This window comes from Panulirus ornatus, chromosome 13 (assembly GCF_036320965.1).
Source record: "Panulirus ornatus isolate Po-2019 chromosome 13, ASM3632096v1, whole genome shotgun sequence".
Classification (NCBI taxonomy): Eukaryota; Metazoa; Arthropoda; class Malacostraca; order Decapoda; family Palinuridae; genus Panulirus; species Panulirus ornatus.
In genome coordinates this window covers 15,855,838-15,881,236 of record NC_092236.1, presented here as the reverse complement: position 1 = coordinate 15,881,236, position 25,399 = coordinate 15,855,838, and the positions used below count along the sequence as shown (strand labels likewise).

Genomic DNA, 25,399 nt, shown 5'->3' with positions numbered 1-25,399 from the left:
ATTAGTTCTCGAGAGAAGCTACCCACAGGGTGTTCAGAACTCTCTCTCTCTCTCTCTCTCTCTCTCTCTCTCTCTCTCTCTCTCTCTCTCTCTCTCTCTCTCTCTCTCTCTCCATCCAGTACTCAGTGCACCTCCCACTCTGGGTTTAGAGGTAGACGGACCAATGATGTGATCTCGGCAAACCTGAACCAGGCGTTGGTGAAGGTCCCCCAAACAGGTCTTGCCCCATGCAGTCGTAATGCTGCAGTGTGACAGGTGTCGCTACCTGAGGATGTGTCGCTACCTGCTCTACTAACATTTGACTATAGTGTCATGATTCTTGAATTGCTTGATAAGATATCTTCTTAAATTAGATTTTCCTGTGATGTAGAGAACAGTTATATACAGATCAATATAGAAATTAATCAGTTAATCATGGCTTAAGATAGTTTGTTGAATTTCATGGGACCAGAAAATGAATTTGTTGACAACACTGATGAACATGATTCAACATCGTCAACAAAGTCGTTGTCGGCTCTGTGGTTTCGATCAGAACTGACTCGGCTCGTGTCCCAGATGGTCTTTTTGCAAACTTTTCCATAAATCATATGATCATCGACTTGGTGCAGTGATATTCTTTGATGGTTAGTTTTTATCTCTTGAATCCGGTGGAAATTCGGAAGGGAGCGATTAGGTCTCTCTCTCTCTCTCTCTCTCTCTCTCTCTCTCTCTCTCTCTCTCTCTCTCTCTCTCTCTCTCTCTCTCTCTCTCTCTCTCCCTCTCTCTCTCCCTCTCTCTCTCTCTCTCCCTCTCTCTCTCTCTCTCTCTCTCTCTCTCTCTCTCTCTCTCTCTCTCTCTCTCTCTCTCTCTCTCTCTCGCCACCCATTTCTCGTACCATCTACACCCACGCCTCTTTACGAAGCCATACCCTTCACCCACCCGATTGCGCCTTCGTCAACGACACATGAAATGAAAAGATCGTTCGCCTTCTGTGCCTCCGTCAGGAGGAAGCTGGTCGGTCGGTAGCCTTGGCTAGGGCAAGGCCGAGGGAGGAAAGCGGCTCATCAAGAGAGCCTTAGACACAATAACTAGGCGGTTGTGCAGCAAGACTCCTCCCGTTTGGCCTCATCCACGCCCCATGAGCAAACTCAATTAAGTGTTTGTACAAATGTTTCGTGTAGCTTGTCAGTAAAGTTTTTGCTCTCTCTTATTTGCTGCGCTGATGTAGCTCTGCATCATTTTGTTTTGATCTCTCTTAACATTACAATAGCTGCTATGTAATCATCTTGTAACATCAGAGTGCAGCGGATTTCTGAATTTCGTAACGAGCTATATAATGTTGTGTTTCAATCTCTCGCTCGGAATTTTCTCAAACTTTTAGGGATGATGTTTCTTAATTTTAAAGTATTTTTTCTCGATATGAATCTTTCACACACACACACACACACACACACACACACACACACACACACACACACACACACACACACACACACAAGAACTCTTAAGGTAAAAAATCCTACCTCAGGTACATTCATTCTCGCACATATCTGTTTCATTAATGTAAAGTTATGATGATCGTATCATTTTCCTCACAGGTAAATCATTATCGTGTCGACAGGCCCCTGCGTAGCGAGGTAGCGCCAGCAGCACACGAAGAATGGCCTCATTGGTTTACATCAGCTCGTTTTATAAAGTACCGAAACCACACCCCCTGCCCACAGCCAAGTCGCACAGACCTTTCCGTGGTTTCCCTTGACCACTTCATTTGCACTGGCTCAGCTCCCGCAGACAGCACCTCGGTTCCTGTATTCTACATTGCTCTAATTCTCTCTACCCCATAAATGCGTCTCACCCTCCTGCACACCCAAGCCCCCACAACTCAAAGCCTCTTTCACTCTGTCTTTCCATCTTCTTCTCTGTCTCCCTTTTCCACTTGCTTCCAGCGTTTGTAACCCACATATCCTCTTAGTCAGTCCCTCTGCACTCATCCTCTCCTTATGTCCAAACCATTTTCAGCACAACCTGTTCAACGTTCTCACTCATTTTCAGCTTACTACCACCTACTCTCTCTCTCTCTCTTACACTGCTATTCCTTACATGATGAACCGTCCTCACACCACATATTGTCCTCAAGCATTTCATTAACAAAACACATCCAGCCTCGTCCACCCTTTTGGCCCACAACTCACGCCCATGCATTACTTCTCGAAATGATGTACGAGCATACTTGCCCGTCTTTGCTCTTACCTCCCTTTCACACACACACACACTCTCCTCAGTGCACTTTGGACACTTTGGTCTCTCCTCCGCGTTATGGGTCAATACAGCTTCCATAGCTCCACCCGGTGGCATATTGACATCCAGGTATCTAAAACGCTCTACTTTCCCATGGATCTCTGTCTTCAAGCTCACACTCATATCTACCTGTATTTCCCCTCTGACTATATATATATATATATATATATATATATATATATATATATATATATATATATATAGATAGATATCTGGGAGTGGATCTGGCAGCGGATGGAACCATGGAAGCGGAAGTGGATCATAGGGTGGGGGAGGGGGCGAAAATTCTGGGGGCCTTGAAGAATGTGTGGAAGTCGAGAACATTATCTCGGAAAGCAAAAATGGGTATGTTTGAAGGAATAGTGGTTCCAACAATGTTGTATGGTTGCGAGGCGTGGGCTATGGATAGAGTTGTGCGCAGGAGGATGGATGTGCTGGAAATGAGATGTTTGAGGACAATGTGTGGTGTGAGGTGGTTTGATCGAGTGAGTAACGTAAGGGTAAAAGAGATGTGTGGAAATAAAAAGAGCGTGATTGAGAGAGCAGAAGAGGGTGTTTTGAAGTGGTTTGGGCACATGGAGAGGATGAGTGAGGAAAGATTGACCAAGAGGATATATGTGTCGGAGGTGGAGGGAACAAGGAGAAGAGGGAGACCAAATTGGAGGTGGAAAGATGGAGTGAAAAAGATTTTGTGTGATCGGGGCCTGAACATGCAGGAGGGTGAAAGGAGGGCAAGTGAATTGGAGCGATGTGGTATACCGGGGCTGACGTGCTGTCAGTGGATTGAATCAAGGCATGTGAAGCGTCTGGGGTAAACCATGGAAAGCTGTGTAGGTATGTATATTTGCGTGTGTGGACGTATGTATATACATGTGTATGGGGGGGGGGGGGCCATTCCTTTCGTCTGTTTCCTTGCGCTACCTCGCAAACGCAGGAGACAGCGACAAAGTATAAAAAAAAAAAAAAAAAAAAAATATATATATATATATATATATATATATATATATATATATATATATATATATATATATATATATATATATATATAAACGCAAATCAACACACAGCAATAGATAATTAAAACTAGGGTAGCAAGGATAAGTTAAGAAGTAGATCGTAGTGCTCGTGGTGACGTATGAGTACTGGTGCCCCCACCAACACACACTGCCGTTTGAGTCCAAAACCGTCGGGCAGTTATTGTATGTTAGGTTCAGCCATTACGGCCGGATTAAGTTTGCTTGCTTGACTGGGCCATTGTGGAGTTACGTTGCCGTCCGTAAGGTTGAGGTGCCTGACGTAAGGATCAAAGGAGATAAGACCAAATACCCAACACGTATGTGTGGTTAATAACTATAATGATACAGTAGAGAGTTGTCATATGAATATGACGGTCATTTTTCGGAGTCAGTATGAATCTCGGACACACACACACACACACACACACACACACACACACACAATCACACGAAGCTTTTCAAAGGAAAAGAAAAATAAATTCTACTTTAGGTACATTCGTTCATGCACTTATCTGTTCCGTTCATGTAAGATTATGATGATCGTATCATTTTCCCCAGGTAAATCATTCCTGCTCTGCCTCCTGCCAGGGTCGTAAATGAACTCGTAACGAGCCTCTGACGCTCGCTAACCCTGGGTCTTGAGGCAGTGGCCGCACACCATGACACTCATAACAGTCCGCTCCTTCTCCTGACATGGTAATCATAGAACGTGTTGTAAACTTGGTCTGTGTGAGGCAATGCACGAAGCTGATGCTGGCATTCTTGTGGTAGCTGTCAGTCAAGAAAATTGTTACTTTTAAGGGTATTATGTGATGGTAATTTTTTTTTTTTTGAATAGTGAGGGCATAACTCGACGCACATAATTGACTCAATATCTTGAAAAATTTTTATGGCAGAATTTAGATCAGAAATTAGAGGATTAAGGTAATGATTCCAAATGTGGATTGAAAGTTCTGAATTAAAAGCGGTATTATGAGGGAGGTAACCACTCAGACCTTGGAAATTAAGGTGCCAGGCTTCCTCCTCCTCTTCCATCTCGAGACCACGGGGCCAGGCGGGGATATGGGGGTATTAAAAGTACTTTTTGGTTCGTAGGTTCTGAAATCCCCGTGGTGCTAGCGTCCCTGGGAATTCAGAGTTACGACTGAACTTGGTGAATTAAATGAAATGGTTGGGATGGAGTACTACCCATAAAGGGAGGGGAGGACTTTGAAAGGCTAGGGCTTGGAGGTAGCGTCTACATGTTCTTGGGGTATAGGGAGGGGGTTTAGAGGGGAGGGAAGCTGCCGTCATCTGAGGGGCTGTGATGGGAGGGAAGGACGGACGTCCCGCAAAATCCCCATCTCTTGGGGCTAATGAACCCGGGTATGAGACCTGTGTGTGATCCTCTTACATCGAAATTTTACGTGGCTGCAGGTGTACTTAGGAAGCGCTTCCATCCCAGTGCTTAGTACTGAGAGGCCGAAGGTAGAGTAGGGAGGCTGATCCCTCGTATTCCCCGAGTGCGGGGCCTGTGGAAGTTATGGTTGCCAGGCTGTCATATCCTCCCACATGAGGCAGGGTTGGAAGGTGGCGGTGGGGCTATGATAGGCGTCCGCGTGTGAGCCCCCATCTTTGGCCTGCAGTGCCTTGAGAGGTATGGTGGGCTACGCCCTCCTATCCTGGAAATGCAGGTTGCGGGGCGACTCGACCCCCCCCCCCCTTACCCCCTTTCCCATCCTGGGACTGCTGACCTGGGAGGAAGGAGAGTTGGGCTGGAACTCCCGGGTCACGAGATGGGATTTTTTTTGGGGGGGATATCGTATTTGAAGCAGAGTCTGTGTACGCGACCCAAACGTACATTTCCAAGATTGAGGGAGTCCATCCCCTTTACCTTCAGCCCTTCAGTTACAGGACTGAAGGGTGTCTCTCTTTTCCATCTGTGCGGCCATGCAGTCCGAGAATGAAAGGGAGAACCTGGGCTCCTTACCTCGCCACTTTCCTTCAGTTTCAGGAGAAAGGTAATGTGGGTGGTAGGCAGAGGGATGATTCATCCCTCTGCCTGCCACCCACATTACCTTTCTCCTCAAGACCCATGGTAATCCCAGGATTTGAGACTAGGTCTCAGTTCCCTCCTCCTCCAGACACACCTCCTCAGAACCCTTCCGTCCCTCGTCCCCTCCTCCTCCTCCTCTTCCTCACGGTCCCTCAATCCCAAGACTTGGGTCCGTATCCCTAAATCCCCACTTTCCACATACGCATCGAATCCAACTTTTAAATCCCGCATTATGACGTTGATTTCATGGGAAGGAGACGTAAATATGCATGTAGTTCTGAAGTCCTCACACACCAACCTTGAAGAGAGAATTGGCCTCTCATGAGAACGAAGGATATAGAAATTCCCACCAAAAAAAAAAAAAAAAAAAAAAACGGGAAACACCAAAATTTCGAGGTAATACTAAAGAATCGAGGAGTTCAGTCATGTGTGAGATGTTTTGGATTCTTGACGTTATGGTCCTGTGGGCATTGGTCGTAAGGAGGTAAATAAAGACTTACTCGAATGTTGTGGTTTGTTGTTTGTGTTGTGAAGTGTTTACGGTCGTCTGCCTCAAGAATTACTATCGAGATTTATTTACTGCGGCCTGTCAAGACCTGGCCATTGCTGCTTCACGGCTGGCTGCACCATTTAATGATCTGTGGGTCCTCTTATGCTCTCAAAATTATTAATAGTATACAGGGGGAGGGTCTGGGTCTGGGAGGCTAGGGAAGGGAGGAGGGAATGAGAGAGAGAGAGAGAGAGAGAGAGAGAGAGAGAGAGAGAGAGAGAGAGAGAGAGAGAGAGAGAGAGAGAGACTAAAAGGCTGATGTAATAATGACCCCGTACCCACCCTCACCCTCGTAGCATATCGAGCCAGCGTCACTGGAAATTTCCCCGTTGCACAGGAAAGATAACACAAAAAAATACGAGGTCGAATATTGGTTGCTTCTACTCATTTCCCGAGATGAATCATTATTCAGTGTATCCTCTCGGGGACTCCCAGGGAATCGCGAATCTTCCTGGTGATAAAAGTAGACTTAGGATATATTAGAGATCATGACAAAGAAGAACCAATGGTTAGAAAGATAGGAAACGTAGTAAATGTTCTTCCCTTGCCTATGTTTGGGGGGTAAAGTAGATAAATCCTTTCGTGTAAGGAAAGAAATGAATGTGATAACCGTCATCAGAGGTATTAGGAGTAAAGCAGAATTATCAGCAATAAATACCGTAAATAGATTATACTGCATTGACGAGACTGTACCTAATCCACGGAGGAAATCCTTGTTTTATAATAATGTTTACGTTACTGATAAGCTCAGAACTTTTAGAGAATCTCTTCGACCACTGGAAAAAAAAAAAAAAAAAAATATATATATATATATATATATATATATATATATATATATATATATATATATATATATATATATATATATATATATATTACATGTATGTATATTAATTTAATTCAGCATAAGAACTCTAATTTTTATGATTTTTTTTTCGTGGAAGTGTAGTGCAACCCATACGTATATTCTTGACTGAATGAGGCGGATGAAGTCATTTATTTTGCTGAGACGAACCCACGAAGCGAGACCGGAACCAGTGGGGAGACGTGACTGTGACTGAGCCCCAGCTCGACTTGCTTATGTGGGTGCATCTGCGTTATTACCCCCCAGCTGTCTCCCACCGCTATCGCTCGAGCTGTCTGTATCCTCTGAATCTCAATGCAGTCTTTCACCTCTGTCTGCCAGAGCTGTCTCTAAACCTGTGTTTCTCGATATGTCTCTCTCTCTCTCTCTCTCTCTCTCTCTCTCTCTCTCTCTCTCTCTCTCTCTCTTCTCTCTCTCAACCGCTGTGGGTCGAGATGCTTCGCCTGGTCTTTCTGTTGTAGGTGATGCCATATCCCTCTGCTTCGTGGTTGAGACGTCTCCCTCTTTAACATATAGCTCGAGATGTCTCTTTGGCGTTACAAGTCACGTCGTCTCCCAGTGCTGGGGAGTGCACCACGTCTCGCCACCAGTGGTTGAAGGTGTGTCTCCAACAGCTCTCTGGTCGTGGTGTCTCGCTCTGTTGATGGTGCTGTTACTTGAGGTGGTGTTTTGAACTGGTGGGTTAGCTATGAGTCCATCTGTTGGTCTTACCTTCAAGTCCATCTATCGTGTTATTAAGACGAGTCATCTGAAAGATAGAGTGATTTATAGATAACTTTTATTTACTTTTCATTGCTGGTAGGTGAGTTATCTTACCTTGGAATTAAGGTATGACATCCTGTTCTTATCTTTCAAAATAGATCCATCGAGTGGATGTGATTACTATTTATGTGTTACAGGGAAAGAGTTTTGCACTCATGTTGCCCCATCTCTTAACCTTGTATATATATATACCATTTTTTTACTCTCCTGTGTGTGTGTGTGTGTGTGTGTGTGTGTGTGTGTGTGTGTGTGTGTGTTTGTGTGTGTGTGTGTGTGTGTGTGTGTGTGTGTGTGTGTGTGTGTGTGTGAGTGGCTATCTGTCTGTGAGCCAGTTATGAGGTGCACACGGTCATTATGAGACCTTGCCAAGCGGTGTCTGAGGATCATGGGATAATTACCGCTACCTGCCGACGATGTCTTGGAGATGGGCGGAGGTCCAGCAGACCAACCATGCAGGGGGTGATTAGTGTGACATGCCACCTCCATCACACACACACACACACACACACACACACACACACACACACAGACACACACGCGCGCGCGCGCGATAAGAAAATCCAAAATTTCTCTAAACATAAAGTAAAGTAAAAGAAGAAAGATGGTGTGCAAAAAAAAAAAAATGTCTCAAAAGGCAAGTGATTATGAACGATTGGAGAAAAGAGAAGAGAAATGAACATGGATATGAGCCAATATGATAATTCCCTATTCCAATTTCGGCGAAAGAATGGAACTCTCTTTCGCCTCTCGTCCCTCCCTCTTCCTATACCCTTTCCAGTTTCAAGGATCGAGTCTGCAATTTGATCCTCTCTGTGGGTATCTATATTTCTTAATGAACTCGTAATATTACTATTTTTTTTTTCCACTCGCTGCCTTGGGTTTCAGTGTCTCGTACTTTTACCCGTGCTATATGTGCTCCTAAAGAGAAACAAAAATCACCTAATCATGTAATACAAAAGAAAATTAGGTTTAATGACATTCAGTTGGAAGGCAAGTCTCACGTAAATGGTGAGAAGTTGGATCATTTTCGAGTTGAATTAAAAGAAAAAGAAAAGGTGAAGACAAAAGCGGGTTCGTTTAAAAAAAAGGCAGCAAAAAAAAAGACATTGTCTTCGTTCCCAAGACCAGTGACTTGTGTGCAAACGTTTGTTTTCGAAGCTATTGTGTACCTGGATACTTATGACTTAGGGCAGATGGCCAAAACCCTGTGTTTTCCCAGAAAACTCTAAACAAGTAACCAGCTCCCGTTTTCAAGCGACATAATGTTATTCTCCCTTTCAGTGAAATGCTCTCTCTCTCTCTCTCTCTCTCTCTCTCTCTCTCTCTCTCTCTCTCTCTCTCTCTCTCTCTCTCTCTCTCTCTCTCTCTTCATTTTAATTCCCTTCGGTTTTTTAAGAGAACCAAAGTATATAAGAAGAACGCTACTAAGGGATCAATAGATTGATGTGGTAAACGGTTTATGATGCACGAGAATACAGTTCGTTCTCTTGGTATTCCCTGAACGAGTAATGAAGACGCCTGAAAGTGAATGAGGCATCGCTTCCCCACATGCCTTCCATAGTTCGGCATCGCTTCACCTTAACTACGAAGTGTTTCCTTAATGACACCTGTATTTTATGGTCTTAGTTTATATATATATATATATATATATATATATATATATATATATATATATATATATATATATATCATGAGGGACTATTACGTTCCACAGACGTCCGTGCAAATTACAGATACTCGGAGTGAATTTTTTTTTGAGCCATCTTCCGCCAGACCGATACCTGTTCGACCAACAACAGCGATCAGACGAAACGAGTTCTCCCACGCACCCTACCGGACGAAATGCCACCACCTTCTTATGCTTTATATATATATATATATTTTTTTTTTTTCACACTATTCGCCATTTCCCGCGTTAGCAAGGTAGCGTTAAGAACAGAGGACTGGACCTTTGAGGGAATATCCTCACCTGGCCCCCTTCTCTGTTCTTTCTTTTGGAAAATTAAAAAAAAACTGAGAGGGGAGGATTTCCAGCCCCCCGCTCCCTCCCCTTTTAGTCGCCTTCTACGACACGCAGGGAATACGTGGGAAGTATTCTTTCTCCCCTATCCCCAGGGAATATATATATATATATATATATATATATATATATATATATATATATATATATATATATATATATATATATATATAATATATATATATATATATATATATATATATATATATATATATATATATATATGTATATATATTCATTAGTGATTAGTTAAATCGGTGATGATAATATTAAACTGGTGCATGGTGTCCAAAGCGTACACGAGAAAGTAAATTTCGTCTTTGTCTGGGGAGTGTGGTTTCATATGGGCAGTTTTCTTAGGGTGGGGTGTGGGCGATCTTTGCTTCATTGTGTAGGTGTTGAATATATATATATATATATATATATATATATATATATATATATATATATATATATATATATATATATTTTTTTTTTCATACTATTCGCCATTTCCCGCATTAGCGAGGTAGCGTTAAGAACAGAGGACTGGGCCTTTGAGGGAATATCCTCACCTGGCCCCCTTCTCTGTTCCTTCTTTTGAAGAAAAAAAAAAAAAGAAATTGAGAGGGGAGGATTTCCAGCCCCCCGCTCCCTTCCCTTTTAGTCGCCTTCTACGACACGCAGGGAATACGTGGGAAGTATTCTATATATATATATATATATATATATATATATATATATATATATATATATATATATAAAATGCGTAAAACCCTCAAAGTAATCGACTTCTCTTCAGAAACACGAAGGCTCCATAGACCTCTTATTTCAACACATTGCTGGTTTACGAAGGTAAGTTACCAGTAATTCCGTGTTGAGAATTCGTCGCATCAGCCGAGCTACTGAGGAGAACGGAGAAGCTAAACCCCATGTGCTGGATGTCTGATTTTCTTACCCTGGTCTCTGCCTGTTGAGGACGTTCGTTTAGCAGCTGGCTTGACAATTCGATTCTGGATGCGACGCCATTTCGTCTATTGATACGTTTTCCGAACCTTCTCATCGGTATTACCAACGTGTGACAGTTGACATTAGTTATATTCATATATGTAAAGAGGCGAAAACTGGAGATTATATATGTATAGTGTTCTTGAAGTTGGTGAACGTTCTAAGGAGTTTCTTAGTTTAAAGATTTAAACTAGCAGATACTTGTGGGACAGAATTGCCTGACAGCCTTAATGAGGTTTTTCCTTATTAAGAAACTGGAGGGAACGATGTATGCTAAAGAAATATATAGACATTTAAAACTGTAGGTGTTAAGTTTGTAGGTGAATTTGCACATTCATTTGGCGTTTTGACAGTATACATATTAAGGATATTAGGGAATTCATTTTTGTACGGTAGATTTTTCATGTAGTGTAGTTCGGTTTGCATTTTGATATGATATCAACACATCTGGAGCGCTCTGAAAGTGTGCTCATAATCTTGTGGGTGAAACTGATGGGAATAAATGGAATGAATCAGGTGGAGAGGCCAGTGAATGTTAGCTGTCTGTACTTGATTTATGTCAAGGAATGTGAAAGTTTTGTCGAGTACAATCTCAGGTTCACACCTTTTGTTCACAAGCCTCACACAGCATCAACAGCATTCGCTACAGATTGAATTAACGTCGTGTGACTGAACTGATGTCAGAGTTGTTGAATGAAGTTTGTTCTTCTGTCACTCACTCTCTTCTTCTCTGACTGCTGTAGCATTTTGTTGGTATGTAATGGGTCTTCCTACTCTGTCGTAATCTACTTTCTTTGTTGCATGGAGAGGTTCCCTTATCATTGAATGATCCTGTATGTAACAAGAGATTGCCTTACCTCATCTTCGTCTACTCTCCGTGCTTTTTAGCAGCGTACGTATCACCCGATCTCCTATTTTGTCAAGAAGGATAGTAAATATTTACCATAGTTCTTACCTGTGCTCGTTTTCTGTGTAGAATTTCCCGCCATTTTCATTGAGGTTTGCATTCATGGTATTCCTCCGCCGCCTCCTGAAGTGGGCTCCTGTTCTGACGACGGAAGGCCAGTGTTCCCCAACAACGTTCCTCTCCATTTTCCCAGCACTTGCCTTAAATCTGTTGCTGCCTGTTGTCGCCTGTTGCTCACCAGCTCGTCCGCTGGCCAGAGTGAGGAGCTGTCCGTCACGTCTCACCCACTTTTGACCCCTTTTGACCGACACCCACCAGACAGCACTGGAGTCTTTTTAGGCTGAGAGGAGGAGGAAGACGACCATCACCACCTCCTCCTCCTCCTCCTGCACCGCTCGCTCCCGCCTCAAGCCTGTGTTCTCCCTGCCGTAAGTAACTAATAGATGATTAATGGACAGGTTTTTGAGAGCCCCTTTTCTCGTATTAATCATCGTTCACAGTTTCCTGGACCATCACCGTGAGGGGGATGGGGTGTGATATGGGGGTATACCTGCACAGCCTCCCTCTATAATTACAGCGCCAGCGTTCGCTTTTCAACCCCTTTGTACCCTAGTTACGTAAGGTCTGAGGATGCTAAATGTTACGTCGCAGATAATCACAACACACATATATCTCAGACAACGTTATGAATGCAGTCACACGATTTCTCTTCGAGGGAAGTCCTGAGGGAAGGGGGGAAAACACACACACACACACACACACACACACACACACACACACACACACACACACACACACACGGCGCTCCCTACAGACGATACAAAACGATGCGAGGGCGAGAGGCTTTAAAATCTTTCCAAGCCGATGGGCAAAATCTGATGATGACGCCAGTATTTCCCATCGTTAAATTTGAATAAAGCTTTCATTAAAGATTTTCCCTCGCTCCAGACCCCCTTCCTCCTACGTCTTAGGAAGTGTGCACTCCATCTTGACCTACTCCCGCCATAAGGATAACACTCGGATTTCCTCTTACTTATGCTAATGTTGGGGGGGGCTCCTGAAGGAGACGGAATCCCAGCGAAGGATCTCGATAAGTGAAATAAGGAGGAGCCCTGAGCGTTACTGAAGACTAGAGGGGCATAACCCGAGGCGATGTTATGTAAACTTCCCCTGGCAATGATGTGAGGTGAGGGATGTATCATGTTAATTCCCAAACGTTCCGGAGAGATGAGTAAAAAGTAATTTTCCCCTTTATTAATGATGAGGTACAAGTTTTGACAGAAACAGTTTATCAGGTGATATATGGTTACTGTGGAACAAAGGGAATTCGGTAGGTATAGGTAACAGACCCTGAAGAAGAAACTGCGTGTTGTAACCTATCATAAATCACACTAATGATCTTCTTTTGTCTGCAGTCAAGAGAGTATTGAGGCTCCACTCCAACTCTCGGGAGCCGACTGGTTCTGAGGTGGCAGAGGTGGTGTGCAGCTCTTAATGGCTATCACGAGATCAAGAGAAACCATATTTTCCCCCTTGTTATCTATCAGATTCAACCTTATCTTCGCAGAAATAAGACATGTGTCATGCATGGATTCTTGTCATGTACAGAGACACCTCGCGTGGTTGATTAACCCACTGCTTATTGCCGAGGGATGGCCACTTTGTCACTCTTTATCGAGATGTTTGTCTTATGAGGTCGATGGCGTCTGTTAAAGCTAATACCTATTCTCTCAGGTAAACCTCCCTTCATATAAGGAGGGCTTTGGCTCCCTCACCGGTGATGGAGGAAGATGTGGTTGCATGTTGTGGAGGCTCTAGGTGAAGAAATCTTTTGAAGGTGCATTACATGACTGTCACACAGTCTGAGTGTATTTGCCTGACGCAAGGTGCCTTACAGCACACTCATTCGTGAGATGCACACACAGATTTCTGTGTTGGCATTATAAGATGAAAGTTCTTTCCTGCTTTGTGAATAAGGAAATGCTTCCCCTTTCCCTTATCATGAAATACATCGATGCATGTGATGATTTTAAGGTATTATCAGCATTAACGCTATTAAGTCAGACTCTTCGAGAGAAAGATAACATGATCATATAATTTCTAATGGACGCGACAGGTAATCCTGCTTTAGATTATGAAATGGACGAATGAACAGCACTGGAGCGTAGAAACACAAAGAGATCTGTTTCCCAGTAGATTACGGTCACCAGAGCAATGTATGGGAAAGATCGAGGCGTGTTGGAGGAAGGTGTGGGTGAACGCTCCCCTTATAGAACGGGGAGGGAGTTCTCCGCTCGTGGGGTCCCATATTTTGAACTTTTTGAACTTTCTTGGACATTATTACAGCTTTTCAAGCTTCTGTATGCTGTTTTCATTGACAGTTTCATCATTCAGCGTCTTCCCTTCTCCCAGAACATTGATGTTATTGAAATATTGCTTTACATGTTTGTTAACAAAAGCCTTCGCTCAGTTCCTTGCTCTGAACTCTGGTTCTTCAATCACTGCATCTTTCAAGGAAACGCTGATTGTCATCATAGCGTGCGATGACTGTTCAAGATTAATGTTTCTGAGTTACTTGAGTTTTACATTCGTGTTGCCCCGTCTCTTGACCTTAATATATATATATATATATATATATATATATATATATATATATATATGTGTGTGTGTGTGTGTGTGTGTGTGTGTGTGTGTGGAGAGAGAGAGAGAGAGAGAGAGAGAGAGAGAGAGAGAGAGAGAGAGAGAGAGAGAGAGAGAGAGAGAGAGAGAGAAGGCTGTATCGATCAACAAACAGATGGAAGATGGAACAACACAGAGAAGACAGAGAAAATGAAATTAAGAGAACTATATTGAAACTGCGCGGAGAGAGAAGAGACAGAGAGACAGACAGACAGACCGACAGGTATCGTTGCTACCAGAACCATGTCCACTCCTTCGCTGAGAGCCAGTTTTTCTCCCTTGTGTCCCCAGCCCGCGTTAGTGTCATTCCGGCCCAGATCCATCAAGACTCCCCTGCTCCGTTTTAGAGGACAGAAAACTGCTCTTCATCTCCAGTTTCATTCCATAAAACTCCCTAATTGCCTAACTTGACGGGGCTTTCATGTAGGGAGGAAAAAACGTGTGGTAGGCTGAGTGGTGGTACTCGTAGCAATATTGGGGCTTCCTCAGTGTCGGGTCGTGTGTGTGTGTGTGTGTGTGTGTGTGTGTGTGTGTGTGTGTGTGTGCTAAAACCAGGTTTGATATATGGTAATGTGGGTGCAGCCTGATGCCGCCTAGGGCTCTTCGAAGTCAGGAGCTGAGGGTTAGGAGGGTAGATCACGGTTTTCTGTAACGTCGAGGAAAAATTCAGAGGTAGAGTACATGACCTTCCCCTTATAACTCCCTTGCCCTCCTTGCATGACGCTTGTCTTCGGTGCAGCAAGCGTCGAGTGCCCGCACTTACCGTGGCGCTCCATCGACCACCTCCTGTAGTGTCAGATGACCGTGATTATGGTGTAAACCCCAATGCCGAAGTACCCATTTGTCCGTGGCATTGTCTGTGACCCGATCAAGCACACACACACACACACACACACACACACACACACACACACACACACACACACACACACACACACACACAAACCCTCTGGATTCAACTCCTTCAGCCCATTTTGTGCCTGAAGGGACGCCCCACTGCCCACTTCGAACTGAAAAAAAACCTCTTGAGCGTTCAAAGAGCAAGAGTTTGAAAAGCGTAGAAATCAAGAGGTAATATCCATCTTCTACAGAGACTTGGAAGAGTCGTCCTTATTTCCCTTCTTTTTTTGAGGGGGAACTACGGCGATGGTGATGAGGAGGAGAAGGAGGAGGAGAAAGAGGAGGAAGAGGAGAAGAAGGACGGAAGGGAGGCGGAGACGATCCGTCTGGGACCTGTTCAGCCATACATCATCCCACTCAGTCAAATAAACCCCCCCATTGTACCTAGCATGGCGGAGTCGCCGATAAAGCGCAGGGTTATGACTGAATTAATGCGAGCCACATCTTTTATGGTTTTAGTCTCTCGCTCCGTGGGGGGAAATCAGAGAAATTGTGGGGAATGAGGGAGGGAGGACGAGAGAAGTTTATGGCAATTGTTCACTCGTCTTTTGTTTTATGGCTCCTCTGTATCCTATTGCACTGCAAATTTTCTGTGTTTTTTTCACTATAAGTAGTAAGCAACTGGTGGCAGCAGTGAAGAGGGAAAGGAAAACACATTGAATAATGGGAAGGCAAAGAGAGAAAACTATGAATTAGGGAGAAAGCTGTATCATGACGAGGGAGAGAGAGTTTAGTGAGAAGGGAAGTGGGAAGGCTGGTGTGACTAGGAGGAATTATTGGACGGAGGAATAAATAGGAACTACAATAATGGGCAATAAAGACACAGACGTTACACTGTGTAAGAGAGTTTAGCTGTCGACAAAGAAGAAACGCTGGAGTCAAATGTAGCTTCTGTTCTAAGGGAAAGCCTTGGAGATGTTAATGATGCGAGATGACTTACTGAATAATAATATTCTGTCTCGTTGATTAGTAAGATTAAAGGAGCATCGCTGTGAAATATGCTACGATCATTCATATTATGTGACGTATCTGGTATTCAAAATTCTACCTGTAAATGAGGTGAAGAGACGATACGTAACTTTAATGTACAGTAGTAATAAGGAACACAAGGAGGGCGTGAGGTGATCTTTACATTTTCAAAGACTGTGTTTTCTCCACACTCACCCTGACCACCTGACCGTTCTAATGATGCTCATATCCCTCCATAGTTAGAGCCTCTGCATCAGGTCACCATGGTATAATTACCATTTGCTTCATGCCGACCACAGCTCGCCGGGAATCTGTCCTACTGCTTTTGTTACCAGAAGGGCTTAGATATATATGTACTCCCTTAAACAGTCTCAAACGTGCCCGTTCTCTATACCCCTCACAGACGATTATGATAGGTCATTGATAGCAGAATTATATCATCGAACAACCCTCACAGACGATTATGATAGGTCATTGATAGCAGAATTATATCATCGAACAACCCTCACAGACGATTATGATAGGTCATTGATAGCAGAATTATATCATCGAACAACCTTTGAGTATGATGAAGAAAATGAGAAAGTAGGAGGAAAATAACGAGAGAGAGAGAGAGAGAGAGAGAGAGAGAGAGAGAGAGAGAGAGAGAGAGAGAGAGACTTTCGTTAAACAGTGAATAATGGCGAGTGTAAGGGTATAATAAGTATCACCAATGCAAGCCGGATGTAAGGCACTGTTCACGTACATGGTTCGGGGAGAAGAAACTTGAAGTGTTGCCAGTTCTTGGAGCCGTGGGTGGACCACCCAGGGCATTACTCTGGCGAACATAATACTAAATGACTACCCACATGCGCCCCTGGGGAGTGGCCTTAATTTTCCGTGTACCAGAAGTCCCCGTTCCGCTTCATCCGATCGTTGGGAACAGGAAATAGGGGACAAGGGGAATCCTGCGGTTTGAGCGGCGTCAAACGTACCTATTATACGTTAGAGGTGTGAAGATTACCGCATGTGAATGCCACATTAACCCTCCCTGGCTGGGTAAGGCAAATCTCTCTTCAGAGGGAGCGAGAACGACGAGAAAGACTATAATGAAGTAGAGGGGGAAAAAAAAACAAGGAGGAACTGTAACAGAAAACAGTATTTGATGGGAAACTAAAGAGGTGGGTAAAGACGATGGACACGAGTAAGAGATGAGTGGTTCACACACACACACACACACACACAACCAGTAACATCCGGACCCGCCGTAATGGATGGAGACGTCGTGACCCCTCACAAAAGACGGCACACGTACTAAGGATAATAAACGGTCTAACGTACCCTCGACGAACCCATACTGGGAACCGCAGCCATCGCCCGTGTGGTAATTCCTCGTGAGTACAGCAGCGAGAGAACAGCAATTTGTACGTGCAAGCAACCGTACACAAAAGAGTGATCAGGTGGGTTTTTTTATTTTCTCTCTCTCAGAGATCCATCCATTAGCCTTAAAAATCAGTACGATTTTTTTTTTCTTTTCTTTTTTGCTCGCCTACGGCAGAATGTGGAAATTTTTTTATCTTCAGGAAAAAATATAAGATGGAAAAAGGATGATGATTCAGTGTATAGCAACAAGAGACGTGGGGAAGTGGTGATTGGTGACGGAGGCTCTTAATAAGGAGAAGGTATATTAGAACTGTGATATGTCACTGTCAAGATGTCGACGGAATGTTATCAACATAACACTGCGTTAAATCTAACACGTTTCGCTTGACTTGTATTAATTTGAGCGAGTCTCTAGATTATGCTTAGATCATATGGCAAGTTTCACTGCTTGCAATGACTGCGCAGCAGCAACAGACTTACGTAATATAACAGAAGCTCTTGAACGAAACTCGGCTTTGAAGAGTCGGATGAGATAAGGCTGATTGGATGACAAGAAAGCCATCAGGTTTAGAATGCATGTATATTATTGTTACATTTTCTTACTCCAGCAAGTGAATCAAATCAGCGACTTGAGAACTAATTCAGATGAAACATGAATATTCCTCGAGCTAATTGGTGCTTGACTGTACATAAAAGTCCAGTTAAGGAACCAGTAATAAGAACTCATATATTGTTTTTGTGCTATGTAAGATCAACTTTTCTATGTAAATTTTACGAGTTAGATACAGGAAAAGTGAACGTACTGAAGGATACACACAAACATACACATACATACAAGATCCCAAGAAAACATTCATGTAAGTGTCAGAATCAGACGCAATAAAGAGAACACGCACACGCGCGCGAGCACACACACACACACACACACACACACACACACACACACACACAGAGGCTATCAACCAACCTTGTGTCTCGACTGATATAGAGCGCCTGATAAGACAGTGGAAGATTTGATGTTTTCCCTCATCATCCAGTATACTTGAAAACGAATCCTAGCTCACTACTTCCTCCTTAACTCGTAGTGTTGAATCTAGGCGCGTAGACTTAAAAGAACCCTAAAGACTTCCTCCATACGTCGTAACTTTTCAAGTTTGGGGTAAAAAAAAGAAAATATATATATATATATATATATATATATATATATATATATATATATATATATATATATATATATATATATATAAAAGGCCCAGTCCTCTGTTCTTAACGCTACCTCGCTAACGCGGGAAATGGCGAATAGTTTAAGAAAAAAAAAAAAAAATATATATATATATAATATATATATATATATATATATATATATATATATATATATATATATATATATATATATATATATATATATATAAAGATGTTTCGCTAACCGCAAATATGGTCTGGATGAGGGAGGCGAATGTCAAGTTGTGGTGACAGTCCAGCTGCTGTTGCTACCCTGGCCTCCCGCCCTGAGAAGGGATGGTGTCTGGTTGGGTGAGGGAGTTAATAGGCATCTGTGTCCGTCAATGTGCGCCGCTGTGGTGCAGGTCGTTGGCTGTCCATATATATCCTCAGGGCGGGGCGTGACGTCAGCTGGGTTATTCGCTGATATTGTTTTTGTGTTTGTTAGACTCTTTTTTTGTTGTTGTTGTTGTTGAAGCACCGGGGTGTGAAATTCGCTACCTCCTCCTCCTCCTCCTCCTCCTCCTCCTTCTCCTTCTTCATCCTCCACCCACCAACTCCTTCTACGCGCGCGCACACACACACACACACACACACACACATGTCCGATGAAACTGGCTAGAAACGTTGTAAAGACGTACCGTTGTCGTATAGATGTCATAAGTGAGAGGAAGAGATGAAGTGACCAGACTGAATGCCAACACCATACAGAGGTTTGAAACGATTTAAGATGATAGAGATAATGCCAGAGACGAGGCCCAGCAAGTGTAGAATTTCCCTTTACGTGCTGCGAGGGGCCAACGAGTGTAGGACTCACTCCTCGTACTGTATAAAGAGGTAATTACACACACACACACACACCCACACACACACACACACACGGAGCAATGATACCCATCGGACCAGTACTCTTGTTGTTCTTTTGTCGCTGTTTTGCCGGAGATGGTGTGTTGTTGTTTTTGTTTTGTATGGATGCTGATTGTGGTGTTGGTGAGAGTTGTGGCTGTAATGGTGGCGGGTTTGGGGTGGTGCTGGTGGCGATGATAGTGCTGGTGGTAGTGAGAAGTAATTGCGGTGGTAGTGGTGGTGGTGGCTGATGGTTGTTGTACTGGCGGTGGTTGCTGATGGTGGTGGTGGTAGTGGAGATAGTGGTGGTTGTGGTGGTGGTGGTTGCTACCGCTGTGGCTGACACTGCTCTTGTAACGACCGTTATTAACCCATACTGCTGCTGCTGCTGCTGGCCGCTGCTGCTATAGCTGCTGTCAGCGTTTGCCAGGGGGACCCATGTCAATATTTATTGTATGCAGTCACTCCCAAATTTGTGTGGGGGGTAGGTTTACTGTGTGTTTGTGTGTGTGTGTGTGTGTGTGTGTGTGTGTGTGTGTGTGTGTGTGCAGGTGCAGCCGCGCCCCAGGTCGGCCTTGGTTGGGGAAGGAGGTGAATGGTGGGAAGATGTCGTCCAGAGAGATGGTAGGTAGGGTTCAGGGAGAGAAAGAGAGAGAGAGAGGGAGAATGGTCGGAAAGGAGAGAGAGAGAGAGAGAGAGAGAGAGAGAGAGAGAGAGAGAGAGAGAGAGAGGACGTGAGGGGATGGGAGTAAGGTGGACTCACCCGTGAAGGTGAAATGCCAAAACCGCTCATGTGTGACCAATCTTGATTAGCGAAATCTCTCCATTTAATTTACTTCTTACCGGCTTATTTGCATTCTATGGCTGCCTCCTCCTGCTGCTGCTGCTTACCCTCCCTCCCCTCACCACTGGACCACATTACATAAATCCAGCAGATCAGAAGGACTGGGGTATGTGTGCAGGTAAACATATGAGCATATAAACACATTGTCAAGTGATTATATACACTAAAATCTCCGCAGATCTTCGTCCAGTATGATTTACACCTTACATAAACATCCACGCGAGTCTTGGGTTGGAATATGCCTTATCGTAGACAGATTTGCCGAGGTAGATGCACAAAAACGTGAACATACAAAATTGTATTTACGCTCGCCCTGTGACGCTCTGGCCAAGGTCTTAAAAAAAGAAGAGAGAAGTTACATTTTTTCTTTCATTGAAAATTACCTAATTCTTGGTTCCTCCATATAACTATTTTTCACTTTGTGTTGAAAATAGATTAAACGATTATATCCACATATCGTGATTCGTATACAAATGTGCTAAGTAATTACAGAGAGAAATAATGATTTTAGAATGTATACTGTCATTATTCAGAGAGAGAGAGAGAGAGAGAGAGAGAGAGAGAGAGAGAGAGAGAGAGAGCGGTGGTACAGCAGAGCCACTATATCTCCTCAGTGAAAGCACTAATTATACGGAATCTCTGATCGAACTTTTTAAAGTTGTTAATTGAAAGGTAAATATGGATCAAACGGGTTTCTGTGTGTGTGTGTTGTGTGTGTGTGTGTGTGTGTGTGTGTGTGTGTGTCTGCGTGATTACTTTGACCCCTGAATATTACGTATTTCTTAGATGGGCAGCTACAGTATTTCCTTTCCACTATTCACAGAAGTAAACACTTCACTGTTGGTTGAAGGTGTATTGTTTACTTGGTTCCAAGTTCCCAGTTCCGTACCCCCCCACACACACACACACACACACCCTCTTCCCGGTAGTCCGCTGGCCACCTCATCAGTCAGTGGTGGGTGTTCATGTAATCTCCTCCAGCTCCCGGTATTTTCAAACCAGGTTCTTACGGGAGCAACCTGCCTCCTTCCGTGCCACCTGCACACTCTACTTTCTTACACGTTGGTAGGTGCGCTAGTAGCAATAGTAATGGTAGGTATGGTGGTACTAGTAGTAGTAGTAGTAGTAGTTATAGGTGCTACGAATTTCTGGAGTGGATGGAAAACTGCTAAATGTAGTCAGGAGTTTTTTTTTATTGGGAAAGTAGGGCATATGTGCGAATTGGAGGGAAGGAAAGTAAGTGGATCCCAGTGAATGTGGGATTATGGTAAGTAAGTGTGTGTTGTCACGAATGTTGTTTTATGAGGGAGGTATACGCGTGGGTGTTTGATAAAGGGCTGAATCTGCTACAGTTTGCAGATGACGCGGCTCTAGTGGTAGACTCCGGAGAAAGACTCTGGAAGCTGGATTTTAGAGTTTAGGGGGTTTGTGTGGAATGTTGATAGTAGTTATGAACAAACAGTGAGCATTGAGATAAGCCAGGGGGCTGAGATAGAGTGGTACGTGTGTAAGTTTAAATGGAGAATATCTGGAGGAAGTGTAATGCCTCAGGGGTACCTGGTACTGGACGTGACATAGGACGGAACTGTGATGGCTAGAGTGAGTCACAGGGTGAAAGTGGAGTCTTAAGTTCTTGGGCGTATTAAGGAGCATACGGAAGGAGAGGGTAATGCTTCTTAGGACGAAGATGGGTTCGTTTGAAGATACCTGTAGTCCTGAGAGTGTTCCACATATGTGCGTTTTGGTCCTTGAGTACAAACGAAGGAAAACGGTATTTGTCTTGAATATGGAGTGCTTGAAGACGATGTTTTGTGTGAGACGGGCTGATTGTTTAAGGAATGGCGGGGTCAGAGAGGTGTTACAGTAAGCGTAGTGTGACTTGATAGGACCAACCAAGATGTGCTAGAATGATTCAGGAGGATAGAGAGTATAAGCGAAGAGAGACTGATTAAGAGATCTGCGTGTCAGAAGTGGAGGGTGAATGGTGTGTGGGGAAGTTGAGACCAAGAAGAAAACTGAAGGATATAATGAAGGTTTTGTGGTATCGGGATTTCAAACACTCAGGAAAAATTAAGTGGACCGATGTGGTGTATGGGGAGCGACGTGCTGTCATTGGGTTGATTCAGGGCATATGAAGCAGTCATGATAAATCATGGCGTAATCTGTGCAAATGAGGCCACTCTTCGTTTATTCCTGATGCCTCCACACTGAGGCGAGAAGGGCAGTAAGCTATTAAAAGAAATAATCATAAATAACTATAGCAATGATGATCATGTTGATGATAACAAAGGGTGTCAAAGAGACTATATTCACACACAAATGTTATCTAAAAATGTTCACAGTTGTTCGAACAGTGATGTTCTGCATCTTCACAAGTAGCTCCTGTTGTTGTGGTGTATAGGAAGAAGGAAAGTTGTGCAGTTCTTCTTGAGTTTAGGTTAAAGGAATCCTTCCAGCTTAGGTTATCAACCGTGGTAAAAGAGAGAAAGGCTTCGTGGAGCTGTGTGTGTGTGTGTGTGTGTATGTGTGTGTGTGTGTGTGTGTGTGTGTGTGTGTGTGTATGTGTGTGTGTGTGTGTGTGTGTGTGTGTGTGTGTGTGTGTGTGTGTTAGTTAGGCCTCCTTCGTGCCTCGACCCGGTGGTCTCGCGGTTCCAGGTACTGTTGATGAGTCACGTTGCCTCAGGCAGCGACGTCGACGGACACCGCACCCACCGCCGCCTCCCCCGTTCTTCCTGATCCCCCCCCCCCCCCCTCTCCCTCCCCCAAGCCAGGTCCTAAGCCTTAAGACGTGTATAAGTCTTACAGACGCGTCTGAAAAATTCATATTTTTCTTCAGCAGGCGTCGCGGTTTTCTCTTTAGCTTCTAAACAGAATTTAGCTTTTAATCCGAATTTGAGTAAAGAATGTTTAATGCTTGAAGGAGTGGGTAGCACTCCTCGATGATTATCGTAGTGGTTAGTCTCAAAAATAGGTTCACACATGTGCGAGGATGGAACATATACCCAAGGAGAATTCAGTTGAGTGTAAGAAGTTAGTTTACCAAGTTGTCATGGAAGACCACCACTGGATAGAGAGGGGTGAACCACCCCCCCACCCTCCCAAGTTGAGGAGGAGGTAGGTGGTGGGTGGGTAGTCTGGATCTCACACCTGGAAATCCCCACTGAAGATCCTGGAAAAAGATAAACAAATGTTTCAGCCATGAATACGGGAAGAGTTTGTTTTTGCGAGGGTGAAACACGCTGGTGTTGGTGTGGGGAAGAGGATCTCGTTTGCTTGAAGTTGAATCAATATGAGGGAAAGTAAGTCTTTAAAAAAGAAGGTATCGTGTATAGGATATTTATACAGACCTTAGAATTGATTTCTTGTGGAAGTGATAAGCCACACAGAAGGGAATTCAAAAGGGAGATGATTCATTCTAGTTAAGGAAATATACGATTTTTGTTTCAGTTACACACGAAAAAAAAATCAGATTTTTAAAACGTATCTGTCAGGAAGAAGATAAAGTGAAGAAATGTTCCAGTTTCTTTTTTTTTAATCTGCTTTTTCTTTCTCTTTTCCAGACCCCGTCCAGGACGAGCTAAGGGGACTGGTAAGTACCCAGGGCCGTAAGGCACTCCCTTGTATGACACCACGTCGTACTACAGGCCATCGTCATGTACACACGACACCCACGCTTTTTTTACTCATCCGTAATCCAGACTTCTCAAGTCTCAGGTCGACACTGAGCGCCACCTTTCGTCGTCTGTCCAGTTCGTGGAGGTGCCACAGCGCATCTTTGGACTCGTCCGCAAATAGATCCGAGGCGTCTTGAAGGTCTTTAGCAAAGGTCATTGCGGTCTGTTGCATCTTGCGAGGCTGATTTTCATCATCTTTAACCTATTGTGTCAGACGACCTAAGCTTCCATGTCAAGCAAAACTGACCTTTGCTTACGTGTATTATTCTTCATCTTACCACCTCGATTTTTTGATCTGTTATTTACGGGTAGGACACGACCCCCTCTTCGTTTTCTTTCATTGGATTTCACACGACCCCCAAGAATTCTTGGTCTTACGTAAGCACCCCTATCTGACGAACCAGAGACTAGGAACCCATAGGTTTTGCCGGGGTTGGGAGCGTTGCATCCGTAGACTTCCGCGTCACGATGACGCAGTCTGGTGTATACACGAGGTGAACTCTTCGGGTGTCTTTCACCCCACACAGCCCGGGATGAGCCAAAGCTGTTGGGTTGGGTTGTTCGTCGTCGACCAAGCTGTTGGAAGCCGCAGCCCTCAGGCCCACATAACTCCCACAACCTTAGCAGGTCTGGTACACATTGAAGGTCCTTTTTTTCTTTTTAGGGCACTTTAACTTCTCTCTGGTACATCTCATTGTGTATTTCTGATGCTAGCACGCAGAGGGGTTAAGGGGGTCTTGATGCCGGGGATGTTTGATTTGGTCTCTCTTTTAGTGCATATCGTTACAGTGTGGGAGGAAAAAAAAAGAAAGAAAACTGACGTCGACAAATGTGTTGCATTCTTCTGGAAACATGACACGAGTGTAGTATTGAGCAACAGCTGTCATGCTTCGTATAACCTTCACTACAAAACTGAATTCGTCATCAACACAGACAGAGTATAGTGCCTTATTGGCTGGATTACCGACCCTACAGTAAGTCAATAGCTCTGCACCGATAAGAGAGCAGAGCTATTTACAGCACTGTGATGAAAGCGAAAAAAAAATTATGAAGAAAAAATAAATGCGTATGTGATTACGTAATCGGGGCTGTAGCTCTGAATTAATTAGTTGCCTTATCTTGTGAAACCAACTGTTAGGTCTCTTATCAAAATAGCAGCAATATTCGGAATTTATCTTTTTTCATTTGATTTATAATCACTAGAAATATATGCATCGTGACCTGTTACTCATTTATTTCTTTAGTAATCCCCTCGGTAGGGCGCGTTCAACTTGTGATTACTTCTGTAAACAAATGACTATCGTCGTGTAATGTCATAATCTGTGTTGAGCGTAGACATACAGCTATGAAATAGTATTAAGTATTCTTCTCTTATCATTTCTGTTGTCACTGTCATTGGCAAATTTCAGAAACGTTGTATAATTGGTTCTCCTTCATTTCAGTCACTCAGATTACATTCAATTGAAATTTCCCTACACGCTTACC

The 25,399-nt window shown here is 43.7% G+C and overlaps 1 long non-coding RNA gene across 1 annotated transcript in view; it reads left to right on the top strand.

The window, feature by feature from the left end:
* Positions 1-23,829, top strand: part of LOC139752596 (uncharacterized) — a 901,151-nt gene extending 877,322 nt beyond the window's left edge. Inside the window, exon 5 of the long non-coding RNA XR_011713540.1 lies at positions 23,801-23,829. This is a non-coding gene — a long non-coding RNA (uncharacterized lncRNA). The remainder of the gene's footprint in view (positions 1-23,800) is intronic.
* The last annotated feature ends 1,570 nt before the right edge of the window (positions 23,830-25,399 follow it).